This window comes from Mus caroli, unplaced genomic scaffold, assembly GCF_978045245.1.
Source record: "Mus caroli unplaced genomic scaffold, Mus_caroli_1 scaffold_9, whole genome shotgun sequence".
Taxonomy (NCBI): Eukaryota; Metazoa; Chordata; class Mammalia; order Rodentia; family Muridae; genus Mus; species Mus caroli.
Window position 1 is genome coordinate 2,072,739 of NW_028227264.1, and position 14,056 is coordinate 2,086,794.

Sequence of the window (14,056 nt, forward strand, 5' to 3'; positions counted from 1 at the left end):
AGTTGGGAGACTATTAATGACTGCTTCTATTTCTTTGGGGGATATAGGGCTGTTTAGATCATTAACCTGATCTTGATTCAACTTTGGTACCTGGTATCTGTCTAGGAACTTCTCCATTTCATCCAGGTTCTCCAGTTTTGTTGAGTATAGCCTTTGGTAGAAGGATCTGATGGTGTTTTGGATGTCTTCAGGATCTGTTGTTATGTCTCCTTTTTCATTTCTGATTTTGTTAATTAGGATGCTTCCCCTGTGCCCTCTAGTGAGTCTGGCTAAGGGTTTATCTATCTTGTTGATTTTCTCAAAGAACCAGCTCCTTGATTGGTTGATTCTTTGAATAGTTCTTCTTGTTTCCACTTGGTTGACTTCGCCCCTGAGTTTGATTATTTCCTGCCGTCTACTCCTCTTGGGTGAATTTGCTTCCTTTTGTTCTAGTGCTTTTAGGTATGTTGTCAAGCTGCTAATGTGTGGTCTCTCTAGTTTCCTTTTGGAGGCACTTAGAGCTATGAGTTTTCCTCTTAGAAATGCTTTCACTGTGTCCCATAAGTTTGGGTATGTTGTGGCTTCATTTTCATTGAACTCTAAAAAGTCCTTAATTTCTTTCTTTATTTCTTCCTTGACCAAGGTATCATTGAGAAGAGTGTTGTTCAGTTTCCACGTGAAGGTTGGCTTTCTATTATTTATTTTGTTATTGAAGATCAGCCTTAGTCCATGGTGATCTGATAGGATGCATGGGACAATTTCAATAATTTTGTATCTGTTGAGGCCTGTTTTGTGACCAATTATGTGGTCAATTTTGGAGAAGGTACCATGAGGTGCTGAAAAGAAGGTATATCCTTTTGTTTTAGGATAGAATGTTCTGTAGATTTCTGCCAGATCCATTTGATTCATAATTTCTGTTAGTTTCACTGTGTCCCTGTTTAGTTTCTGTTTCCATGATCTGTCCATTGGTGAAAGTGGTGTGTTGAATTCTCCCACTATTATTGTATGAGGTGCAATGTGTGCTTTGAGATTTACTAAAGTTTCTTTAATGAATGTGGCTGCCTTTGTATTTGGAGCATAGATATTCAGGATTGATAGTTCCTCTTGGAGGATTTTACCTTTGATGAGTATGAAGTGTCCCTCCCTGTCTTTTTTAATGACTTTGGTTTGGAAGTCAATCTTATCAGATATTAGAATGGCTACTCCAGCTTGTTTCTTCCTACCATTTGCTTGGAAAATTGTTTTCCAGTCTTTCATTCTGAGGTAGTGTCTATCTTTTTCTCTGAGATGAGTTTCCTGTAAGCAGCAAAATGTTGGGTCTTGTTTGTGTAGCCAGTTTGTTAGTCTATGTCTTTTTATCGGGGAGTTGAGTCCATTGATATTAAGAGATATTAAGGAAAAGTAATTGTTGTTTCCTGTTATTTTTGTTGTTAAAGTTGGCATTCTGTTCTTGTGGCTGTCTTCTTTTAGGTTTGTTGAGGGATTACCTTCTTGTTGTTTCTAGGGCGTGGTTCCTGTCCTTGTATTGGTTTCTTTCTGTTATTATCCTTTGAAGGGCTGGATTCGTGGAGAGATAATGTGTGAATTTGGTTTTGTCGTGGAATACTTTGGTTTCTCCATCTATGTTAATTGAGAGTTTGGCTGGGTATAGTAGCCTGGGCTGGAATTTGTGTTCTTTTAGTGTCTGTATAACATCCGTCCAGGATCTTCTGGCTTTCATAGTCTCTGGTGAAAAATCTGGTGTAATTCTGATAGGCTTGCCTTTATATGTTACTTGGCCTTTTTCTCTTACTGCTTTTAGTATTCTATCTTTATTTAGAGCATTTGTTGTTCTGATTATTACGTGTCGGGAGGTATTTCTTTTCTAGTCCAGTCTATTTGGAGTTCTGTAGGCTTCTTGTATGTTCATGGGCATCTCTTTCTTTAGATTTGGGAAGTTTTCTTCTATAATTTTGTTGAAGATGTTTGCTGGTCCTTTGAGTTGAAAATCTTCATTCTCATCCACTCCTATTATCCGTAGGTTTGGTCTTCTCATTGTGTCCTGTATTTCTTGGATGTTTTGAGTTAGGAACTTTTTGCATTTTACATTTTCCTTGATTGTTGTGCCGATGTTCTCTATGGAATCTTCTGCAACTGAGATTCTCTCTTCCATCTCTCGTATTCTGTTGCTGATGCTGGTATCTATGGTTCCAGATTTCTTTCCTAAGGTTTCTATCTCCAGTGTTGCCTCATTTTGGGTTTTCTTTATTGTGTCTACTTCCCTTTTTAGGTCTAGTATGGTTTTGTTCATTTCCATCATCTGTTTGGATGTGTTTTCCTGTTTTTCATTAAGGACTTCTACCTGTTTGATTATGTTATCCTGTTTTTCTTTAAGGGATTTGTAACTCTTTAGCAGTGTTCTCCTGCAATTCTTTAAGGGATTTTTGTGCTTCCTCTTTACTGTCTTCTACCTGTTTACCAGTGTTCCTTTGTATTTCTTTAAGTGTGTTATTAAAGTCCTTCTTGAAGTCCTCTACCATCATCATGAGATATGCTTTTAGATCCGTGTCTAGCTTTTCTGGTGTGTTGGGGTACCCTGGACTGGGCGAAGTGGGAGTGCTGGGTTCTGATGATGGTGAGTGGTCTTGGTTTCTGTTAGTAAGATTATTACGTTTACCTTTCGCCATCTGGTAATGTCTGGGGTTAGTTGTTGTTGCTGTCTCTGTTTAAAGATTGGAGCAGAAGCTGTGTTCCACTCACCAGCAGTCTCAAAATCCTGTGGCGGGCGTTGTGGGTAGCTGGCGGTACCCCGCTGCTGGCCTGTGGTCCTACTCAGGCCGGTTTTCTGCTTCCCTAACTAATGCAGTCTCAGGTCCCTCGCGCAATTGGATTGGAGCAGAAGCTGTGTTCCACTCACCAGAAGTCTTAAGATCCTGTGGTGGGTGTTGTGAGTAGCTGGCGAGTGTCAGCCGACCCTGCGCCCTAGCTCCCCTGGTGCTTTTCTGACCGGAAGAGGCTTGTGGCCCTACTCAGGCCGGATTTCTGCCTCCCCAACCAAAGCAGTCTCAGGTCCCGCGTGATTGGACTGGAGTAAAAGCTGTGTTCCACTCACCAGCAGTCTCAAAATCCTGTAGCGGGGGTCGTGGGTAGCTGGTGGTACCCCGCTGCTGGTCCGGCCGGAAGAGCTTCATCTAACTTCTAATTTGTACTAAACATAGGTAAGATGTGTGGCTTTTAGAAATGGGTACAGGCACAACAAATACAGAACTGGGGAATATCTTAGTTATGTTAGGATGCTCAAGAATCAAATGATGTAACGCAACTTGCTCTGATAAACTTTACTTCTCCTTGGACCATGACACATCTCTGATGAATTTCCTAAACCTTGTCCTGCTTTTTTCAATAGATTTTTACAAGCTGTGAATACATCTAACCTAGGTTTTTTTTTAAAGCATTACATTTCTCTCTCTCTCTCTCTCTCTCTCTCTCTCTCTCTCTCTGTATGTGTATGTGTGTGTGTGTGTGTGTGTGTGTGTGTAGTTGCACATGTGCCATGGTCTGTGTGTAGGTTCCAAGGGGTTGGCTTTGTTTTTCAACCATGTGATTTCTGGGTGCTGAATTCAAGTTGTTGGGTTTGCTGGCAGGCACCTTTACTTGTTGAGCTATTTCTCTGGCCATCTTTTCTAAGTTTAAGACTACTGTGGTTATTTTGCAATTTTTCCTGCATCCCCAGCTGTTGTGGAGATTGGTTTTTGCATTTTGATAAAAGTTCATTCTTTCTCTCTCACTATCCACAACTCCCATCTTCCACCCCCACTCTTTTTCCTCCCTCCTCCCTCTTCAATTATCCCTCCTCCCTCCTTATTCTCCATTCTCTATCCTCCTTCCTTCCTCTCCAATCATCCCTCCTCCCTCCCCATCCTTCATCCCCTCCCTCTCTTTCTTTCTGTCTTCTCTGTGTTTTGCATGACAGTGGCACTTAAGTCAGTCTGCTAAGTAAGGATCTTTCTTCCAAAGGGTAATTATTTGGAAGCAGTGTGTATTTGCTATTTGGCACTTGATAAACAAGCTTCTTTAAGATAATTTCAATATAGTTTCTGCACTCAACAATTGTCAGCCAAGGATCTAGTTGTTATCTGGTGAGGTGAACGGATGAGAATCTCCTGCCTCCACCAAGATGCATTACATTTTTCTGAAAAGCGAGTAAGAACCAGTAATGGAATTCATATCAGATTGGGTGCTATATTTGACATTCAAGAATAAATCACACTATGATAGATTCAATACCTTGAATTTGATCGGGATTGTTCAGGCTGAAGTAGAGCCAGAGGAAAGGAATGCAGAAATACCATGAAGGAAAGGCTGGTCCTAGGACAGGGCTACTACTCTCAGGAGCATTTAGTCTTTGAGTGGTACTAGCTTGGTTAATTCTGAAATATGTGGATTATTATTTAGGAGGACTCATGTATTTAGAAGACACAGAGCTAGGTATTAAGTACACAGAGAAGAGATACATTCCCTAGTATTGACACTTTTAATGAGAAATTCTTTGCTTGAGCCAGGAAATGACTCCTTTAGGAATAAGCATGCTGAAGAAGACTAGCTCTTGTTATGCCAATGTGAAGAGGGAGATGTTTCTCTTAAAATGACAGCAGAACTTCCCAACTACTTTGACTCAATAGTCCCCACTTTTTTATTTTCCTCCAGTACTGCTGGTATTTGTCAGCTCAATATTTTAGGAACTGATTTCATCTAACTACAAGGATGAAATGAGTCTGCTTCTTAATGACTCTTTATTGCATGGCTCTTTTTCTTCAGTACTGTAGAGTATGTAAATCGATTTGAAGTGTCAGAGTTCATCCGTGAGAAGTCACTCAAAGGAATATGCTGTTGGTAATCCTTAAGAGCTAGATGTGCATCTGCTTCATCCAGGAAACCATTAGTTAGGATGAACTGTGATGCAGTGTACGGCTGTTACTCTCGGATGGCCCAATGGGCAGGCTCTTGACTGAGAGAATGTAATTGACTGGTGATGACTCATCTGAGGCTGGGAACAGTCATCCATGACCAAATTAAAGACAACAGGGGACTTTATGTGTACCTAGCTCTTCCCTCATCAGCATGAGGCAAATGAGACACATGGGACGCTGAGGGAGACCAACTGTTTCTTTTCCAAGTTACAGAAGGAGAAATGGCATGATTGAGTCTCAGGACTGTTCAGGAATGGGCAAAGAGAGAGAACTTCACAGGCTGAACCTGAGTGTCTTATTTTTTCCTCTTGGCTCCAGAATGCTTGCCAGCAGGAGGCTCATCACTAAGATATTACAGGGAAATGAAGCCAGGCAAGAAGACCATGTATTGCTTTTCTCCTCCTCACCTCATAAATTTTGTTATTAATAAATCAGATTCTTATAGAACAGCCTGTCACAGCTGCCTCTGGAAACAAGGTTTTATTAGCAGACTTTTTATTAACATAGGACACATGGTAGTTTTAAGAGTGAGCTCTGTACTTTTGAGTGGAAATGGATGTCACAGAACACTCATGTATCCATTGCCTACCAGATATTTGCTTAGGCCTTAATGCCTGGATTTCATTGCTGGGATAATGCGATATGATTTGATATGCAAATTGAGGGGTAGAAACCTGCGGTGAAGTTTTGCCTGTCCATGTTTTCTGCCATGATGTCCGGGAAAATGCAGAAGCCATTCAGTGCTGTGTGATGACTTAATCTTTGTTAGCTACATTTGCCACAAGGAACTCATTTTAAGCAAAGTGACAGGTCAGAGCAGGATGATGTGACACTTTCTATGGATTCAGTTGGGAGTAACTGCCATCAATGAATTGCACATTCCAATGTGAATTGGTTAAAGAAAGAGAGGTTTCTACTCTCCATGCATTTGCTTTGTAGAATTAATTTCAAAAGTTGAATTGATGTCTACATATGTACATGGTATTTGTAGAGAAAAGTCTCCATGGTATCCTGCAGTGGAGTCTGTCCTGTGTTTTCTGTTAGACCCTTGGCTTTCTCTAAGGCATAACTGGGCTCTTGTGAATTTGTAAATCATGTCCTGTGCTGGAGCAGGCATTTCTCTACTCACACAGCTGCAGCTGTTCCTGTCCCTCACTGGTGAGTTGCTGTTGCCATAGCATGAAGGAAGCTAGCTGAGGGCCTTTAAATCAGAAGAACTTGGTCTGGGCTTGGGCTCCAGTTGACTCCCGTTCTCCTGCTGCAAATGGATGGTGGGGTAGGGGGACAAGCATGGTGAAATTTTACTCTCAGAAGGAACCATTTCCCATCCCGACCTATGCAAGCTCAAGGGCAATGGGCTCACTACTGTTCATCATGCCAGAGGACCCTGTTTTAAAATAATGGGCCAGTAAATTGGAATTTGGGATGTGGCAGATGACACTAGAGGACATTGTGGTCATGCATAAATGAGTTGGTTATAGAGAAGTTGCAAGATAGACGTCTGGGCTGGAAGATGACAGAATTAATTTATAAAAATAACACTTGAAACAGCTGAGGTTGACACGTGGTTAGTTGGGATAGTAGCCTGGTGGGAGAGTTGGTGATTAACTAATTTCAAGGAAAATTGAATCCATCCTATTATGCACTAATGAACTAATCTTGTCTATTCGTCTGCACAACCCCTCCCTCACATTGACAGATTTCCAGTAAATTTAGATAATGAGAACAAAAGGTGGTGCTAGGGGAATGGGAGAAGGATTCAATCACAAACTTAGATCATAAGTGATTTAGGCAGATGACTATACCAAAGAGTCGACACAGAAAGACTGACCAGGACTGACTTCTTCTACCTAGTAGCTACCCTGACTTTATGAAGGGAGGTGCTTCAACAGACAGACTCGTGTAGACATTGCTTTTCAGTTTCTGTGATAAAACACCATGACCAAGGGAAGTTATAGAAGAAAGGGCTTATTGGACTAACAGTTGCAAAGGAATACAATTCCTTCATGGTGGGGAGGCATAACAGCAGGTGGGCGTAGAGGCTGGAGGAGTAAGTTGAGCATTCCTTCAGGTTTCAAATGCAAACAAGAAATAGAGACAGCAAACTGTAAATGGTGGAAGGCTTTAAGCCAGTGGTTCTCCACCTTGTGAGTCCTTGTGGGTTCTATGTCCAATATTCTGAGTATCAAATAATTACATTAGGATTTATAACAGTAGCAAAATTACAGCTATGAAGTAGCAATGAAATAATTGTATGGTTGGAGGTCACTACAACACAAAGAACCATATTAAGGGGCCATGGCATTAGGCCATTTGAGAACCACTCTTTAATCTCTCAAATTTCACTCCCCAGGGATGACACTTCCTGCAGAAAGGCTGCCTCTTAAAACCTTTCCAAAGAGTGCCACAAGTGGGGACCAAGGGTTCAAATACCAGAGAACATAGGGAACGCTCTAAACCACCTCACCCTGCTTTAAGAATTGTTAAAGATTCATCAGTAACTGATAACACCTCAAATGCATTTAATATAACCGAGAAATTATTATGCTTTGCATTATGATTGTCAGGTATGCCCTGTGATGTTTAATATTGAGCTAATGTCTCTCCATGGCAGTCTAGCAGAGACTCGGGTCAAAGCAATGGTGTAAATGGCAGATGTAGTTTGTACTCCTGATACCTGCAATTGAGCCATCTGCAACCATTTGTTGTGATCATTTTATTTCTCTAACTGGAGAGGTTTTTGATTTAAAATTGTGTTAAAGCAGAAAAACTGGAAGCTGTACTTCTAGAACTCAGTAATGGTAAAGCGTTTCATTTTCCACTTGGGGGGGATTAGTGCAAAAATGGGGCTCGAATTGGGAGCGGGGTATGTAATCTATCATCTGGGAGTGAATCTTGTTGCAGACATGTTTGTAGTGGTCTAGAACTTTCTGAGAGTGTTAACTCTGGAAATTGCTATAATCACAGTACAATGGCTAATGAGGCCTGGGACAGAAAGAACTGGGTTACATTTTATAAGTGAGCTTGCAACATGTTATCCCTTCCCCCACTGAATGCGACTCTAGCTGTGCAATCAAAACCATTAAGCTGTAAGGTAACGTTTAATTTGGACAAGGAAGAGAGACATTGTGTACTACTGGTTTCGTGATTAGTCCAGAGAGTCTGAGGAGATGTCCTGGGGGGAAAACATTTGGCAGGACTGGAACAGATGGGTAAGAACTAAGTAGGTAGATCAGGAACATGCAATGGAGAAAGAGTAACATAGGCACACATACCTGTATAAACACACACACACACACACACACACACACACACTTAAGACAGTGGCTTGTGTACCCAATTACTAACCCTGAGTCTGAACACTGGAATAGAATACTTTTTAGCAACAGATAGAATCTCTGTCATTTTGATTTACAGGTGTTTTGATGGCTTTATTTTTCACCATTACTAACATGTTAGTCTTCAACTTCTACAATGAAATCATTCTTATGAAATTACAATTTGACTTAACTGTCAAGTAGGATGACTTTGCCTCCCTCAGACAGTACAAATGGCAGAAACTGGTCATTCTTCACATGAAAAGACAGCAGAAAGCCAACTTTAATATCATGCAAATGTTCCTGTGCTTAACTACATTAAAAAACAAACATATTTTGGATTAGTTAAGGATTTACAGAAAATTTGCAAAGATGACATGATGATTAATTTAATTGTAACTGAATTGCAGCAAGAAATACCTAGGGCATTGTTGAAGCACACCTCTCAGGAATTGGCAGAGAGGTTTAGCTGAGGCGAGTAAGCCCCATCCTCAATTCTATCCATCCCACAAGCTGAGGTCCTGGGCAGAGTATAAAGGGGGAGGTAGAAGCAGTTGACAATGGACACTCTCCTTTCTCTGCCTCCAAGTTGGCAGTGTGACCAAACTGCCACTTTGCTGCACCTTCCTTTCCAACCGCATGTCTCTGAAGTGGAAGTCAGGATGGATTCTTCTTCAGGGCTTGGGCAATGGCCCAGTTGGTAATGCGCTTGCTGTACAAGGCTGAAGGCTTGCGCTTGGATCATTAGCACTCATGAAACAACTGGAGATGGTGAGGAACTTGTGTAATTGTAGCACTGGGGTAGGAGTGTGGAAACAGGTGAATTAAGCAGCCAGTCTAGCTAATTGATCAGCTCTGAGTTCAGCTAGAAACCCTGTCTCAAGTGATAAGGAAGAAGTAACTGAGAAAGCTAACTGGTTTTGACCTTGGCCTTTATCACACACACACAGGCACACACACACACGTGCACGCACACATGCACACGCAGAGAAAGAGAGAGAGAGATAGAGAGACAGAAAGACACACAGAGAGATCACATGTACGCATCCACACACATATACAACTGGTAAATGTTTTCTCATTTAATTTGCTTTTTGTCAGGTATTTGATCAATGAAGAGAAATGTAAGTAACATGGACCCAGGGAATTCTCATGTCCTGCTGACATCCCTCCATTATTAACATCTTACGTAGCATGGTACACACTCTTCACAGCATATGGACAAATTCTCTAGCATTTTATTTACTAAAGTCATACTTTATGCTGCCAAATTTCTGCCTAAGCCATCAGAATTTAGTACAATTAAAAGCCACACCTCCTTAAATACCCCTTAATGGTACCCATGTTTAATGTCCAGGGAGAATCTAGTAGCTATGGATCAAGCATTTCATAGAATGTCTCACCATGTGGATTGTCTAATGGTTTTCACATGATCAGAGTGAGGGCAGTGTTTTGGGGGAGGAATACCAGGAATGTTACACATGGTTCTTATGACATCTGTAGGAAGAGAGTTATGCCAGCATGGCCTAGCACCATTGAAGCTTTTAAATACTAGCCTTTGGAAGGAAGTTACCATGGGAGCTTGCACTTAAAGACTGTGAAGTCATGTTCCATTAACATAAGAGTGGATTAACTACTCAATATTTTTAAAAGGACCTGCTGTATCTATTAACCAATTTATTTGTTTACATATTTATAAATAATTATTTTCTTTCATTTACAAAATCTCCCGTGTTCCCCATGCCTGTTCTGACCCTTCTTACCCCTTAGACTCAAGTCCTCCTATGTTCTAGATCTTTCTGGTATCATCTGTTTTGGGATAGCCTATCATTGCTGTCATGGCTGATGTTTCAGTCTGGCTGCTTGTACTTAGCCATAGCCGCCTGCTTTGTTCTCATCTTTTCATGGCTTGATAACTCATTATTGTTACTCAACAAATGGTGTTCTTTTATATGTACCTTAAAAAAAGCATTGACTCAGTTGTGAAGGACATCTTAGTTGTTTCCCGTCTCTGGCAATTAAGAATAAAATTGCTGTAAATATTTTCATACAGGCTTTTCTATCAGCATGTTTTCAAAACAGGAAGAGGCTACAAAATGATATCTCTTACATCACCTGGGTTATATTTGCCTTGCTTCATAAGAAACAGCCATTTTGTCTCTCTAAGTAGCCACAATGCTTTGCATCCCCACCAGCAAGAAGCCATCACTTGTGCCTCTCCACAGCTTTGGCAGTAACTGGTTGTGTTATGTTTTAGATTTTAGTTATCCTAGTACATGTCATGAGACTTAATGGCTTCTGATTTTATGAAAAAGGTTGTAAAGAATGCATATTTGTTATTTCTTAAATGCCCAGGAGCAATCATTGCAAAGCCATGTGATTCTGGAAGTTTCTTCTTTGACACATTATTAATTATTCATGTTACAGTCTTCCTTTATTATCTCTTTATTGTCAGAGGGGCCCTAATGGTGATCCTTTTTGTGCTTACGACTGCTAGTTTGTGACTTTCCTTTTCCTTAATTATCCTTGATAGAGGTTTTTAACTAACATTATCTTGATGAAGAAACAGTTTATATTTAACTGACTTCTAATGTGCTGTTGCCTTTCTACTTTATTTTTATTCATATTTTATTGTTTTTGAGAATTTATGCAATGTATTTTGGTCACACTCTCTTCTGTAGGTCTACATCCACTCTGCCCACCATCACCTACCCATTCACCCAATTGTGAGTTCTCGCTCGCCCCACTCCCAACTGAGAACCATTGATTCTGGCTAACTACTCATGGGAGTGGGTCAACCCCAGAGAGTGGTTGATCTATCAGGGGTCACACCATTACAGAAAGACAACTCTCCATCTCTCAGCAGTTATCAAATGTCTGTGGCTCCTCTGCTACTGGTGGGCTCTCATGTCTAGTTTCCCATTCCGTGCTGGGATTTTGTCTGGCTTCACACTGCACGGATCTTCTGTATGCCATCCCCATTACCGTGAGCTCACTGGTGTGACAATCTTGTGTGCAGAAAACACTGTTTCCTTGAATTCATCCCCCATCTCTGGCTCCTACAAAGTTTCTCACTCTATCTTCCACGTAAATCACTGAGCCTTGCAGGATGAGGCCTGACACACAAGTCCAATTTATGGATAAAAGCGTCACAGCCTCTTGTCCTGCATGGTGACCTGTGTTAGTTGTTTTCTGTGGCAAAAAGAAGTCTCTCTAGTGAGGGGTGATAGATGCACTGGTCTTTGGATGTAACAATAGGGCATCAGGAGTCATTTTAGTACTATGTCCATGTAGCAGAATGACTGTGTTAGATTACCCCTAGGGCCAATGACTTGCTTAGCCACAGGTGCTTAGCCCTGTTCACATCTCACAAAGCAGGCCTAATTATTATGCTTTTCTGTTTCCTTTGGGATACCCAACTGTTAAAGCCTCTTTATTGAGGTTTCTAATGTTAGGTTACAAATATGATATTTTCCCTCTTATTCCTATATTCATTTACATCTCTGGATTTTTCTGTAAGCACCTTTCCCTTCACCTCAATATGTTTTACATTTCATTTTTATTTTTACTTCATTCAAAATATTTAAAATTACTTTGAGTCTTCATTTTCCAGACACAATGCCCTTTTAAAGTGCACTGTTTAATCTCCAAGTATTTGGGAATTTCCCAAGAATCTTTCACTTAACCAATTTGGAGTCTTTAGACCATTTACATTTAAAGTGCTTACTGATGCATTATTTTTGCCATCAACCAGATGTATCTTTTTGTTCTCCCCTGGTTTCATTTGAACATTTTATATAATTCTGATTTGCCCTTGCCCTTCGAAAATCCAATATATGCCAAAATGTTTTCATGAAGTGTCTCCGCTGAAGTTTACACTATACATTTTTAGCTAGTTGGGGAACCTATTGAGCTAACACAGTTCCATTTTTCAAGTAGCATAGACACACCCTAACACCACATGCCCATCTTCCTTCCTGTCGTGGAACCATTGCTGTCAAGCCTGTTCACTCTCTGCACATTACACTGAATACATGGCAATTATTTTAACCACAGAATTAATTTTTTTTAGAACTTTCCAGAAATTTAATGTATTTCCTTTTGTTCTCTCTTATTCCTTCCATGCTTTAGGTAGGTACAAATCTCTGCCCTTTAAATATACTTTCATCTTACCCAAAGAAAATCTTAACATCTCCCAGAGGGCAAACTTCCTGGTAACATCTCTCAGTTTTTGCTTGAGTGATTTTTTTTTTTTAACTTCTCGTTCATGTTTAACAGATAATTTCCCTAGGTCTGGAATTCCAGACTGGCCACTTCCTCAGGTATCTTATGTGTTTCCCGGTGCACGTCTCTGATGGCTTCTTTCCTCATTCTCTCTTAGCAGATGGTCCCCATCTCTGCTGGTTTAAAAAATGGTTTTCTCTGTTCTTACATACCTTGGAGGTGTTCTTTTCCTGAGTGATTGGAATTGATAGTTTGCTGTCTGTTACTAACTATGGAAAGTTCTTGGCCACATAACTGACATGTTTCTTGCTCTTTCTTTGTTGTCATTCATTCAAACCTTACACTTTTTACTCTGCTGGACTTCTACATTTGCTGGTTTGGCACACAGCTATTGATTTATCATCCAGCTTACTAATGTTTCATTGGCCACACTGAAGAACTGAAGACATCCTTTATTTTTACTCCAGTGTTTAGGGCCTGAGGACATAGTAGACAGTAGATACCTGATTAATACTTGTGAATTCTGGGTTCCATCTCTGAGTACAAAAAAGTACTCATAGCAAACTTTTAAAAAATTCTTTCTAACATTTGCTTTCTTAAAAAAAAAGTCTTGATAATTTTGCTCTATGCCTCTCTTATTCTCATATGTTGTTTTTTGCTCTATTCCTCTCTGATTCTCCTATGTTTTCCATCTTCCCATTCAGGCATCCTATGCTTTGATTGATGCTATCATGTGTTTGAACATTTGACTGTACAAACAGGTTGCTAGGGACAGGCCCTGGGGGTTATAGCCTGACATCACTTCTGCTTCCTGTACCATCAAAATGCGAACCCACTATGCGTTAACCTCCTAGTTATATTAAAAGAGCTACCCCAGTTCCCTATGCTGAACTCTATCCTTTTAACATGTGAGCCAGAACAAAGCCTTCATCCTCTCAGTTACTCTTTTTAGGTACCTGTTCACAGTGTCAAGACTGTTCACAAGAAATACGGGAACCTTAATCACGCTGTTTTAAAAATTCCTCTCTTCAAAGTCTACACTCAACTCACCTGCCAGTCTCTTTGGCTTTACTTTCACAATATACACAGAGCTCAGGTCCTCTCAACCCTCAGTTTCCTCATCATTGCGTCAAGTGTCTATGATCTACTACCTGGTCATTGACATGATGTCAAAAGGCTTCTTATTCTGTAGCCTTGCCTTTGTCTCTAAGGTCCACTGTGATGGTTTGTATATATTTGGCACAGGGATTGGCATGATTAGAAGGTGTGACACTGTTGGAGTAGTTGTGTCACTGTGAGCATGGGATTTATGACCCTCATCCTAGCTGCCTGGAAGAGAGTATTCTGTTAGCAGCCTTCAGATGAAGATGCAGAACTCTCAGCTTATCCTGTACTATGTCTGCCTGAATGCTGCCATGTTCCTATCTTGTTGACAATGGACTGAACCTCTGAACCTGTAAGCCAGCCCCAATTAAATGTTGTTCTTTATAAGAGTAACCTTGATCATGGTATCTGTTCACAGCAGTAAAACCCTAACTAAGACATCCACCTAGAAGAAACACAGTGATATTTTCAAACTAAAAGTTC

At 40.5% G+C, this 14,056-nt stretch overlaps 1 protein-coding gene across 9 annotated transcripts in view; it reads left to right on the forward strand.

The window, feature by feature from the left end:
• Esr1 (estrogen receptor 1) overlaps positions 1–14,056 on the forward strand; it is a 387,455-nt gene that overhangs the window by 210,413 nt on the left and 162,986 nt on the right. The gene's annotated exons all lie outside the window — the stretch shown is intronic.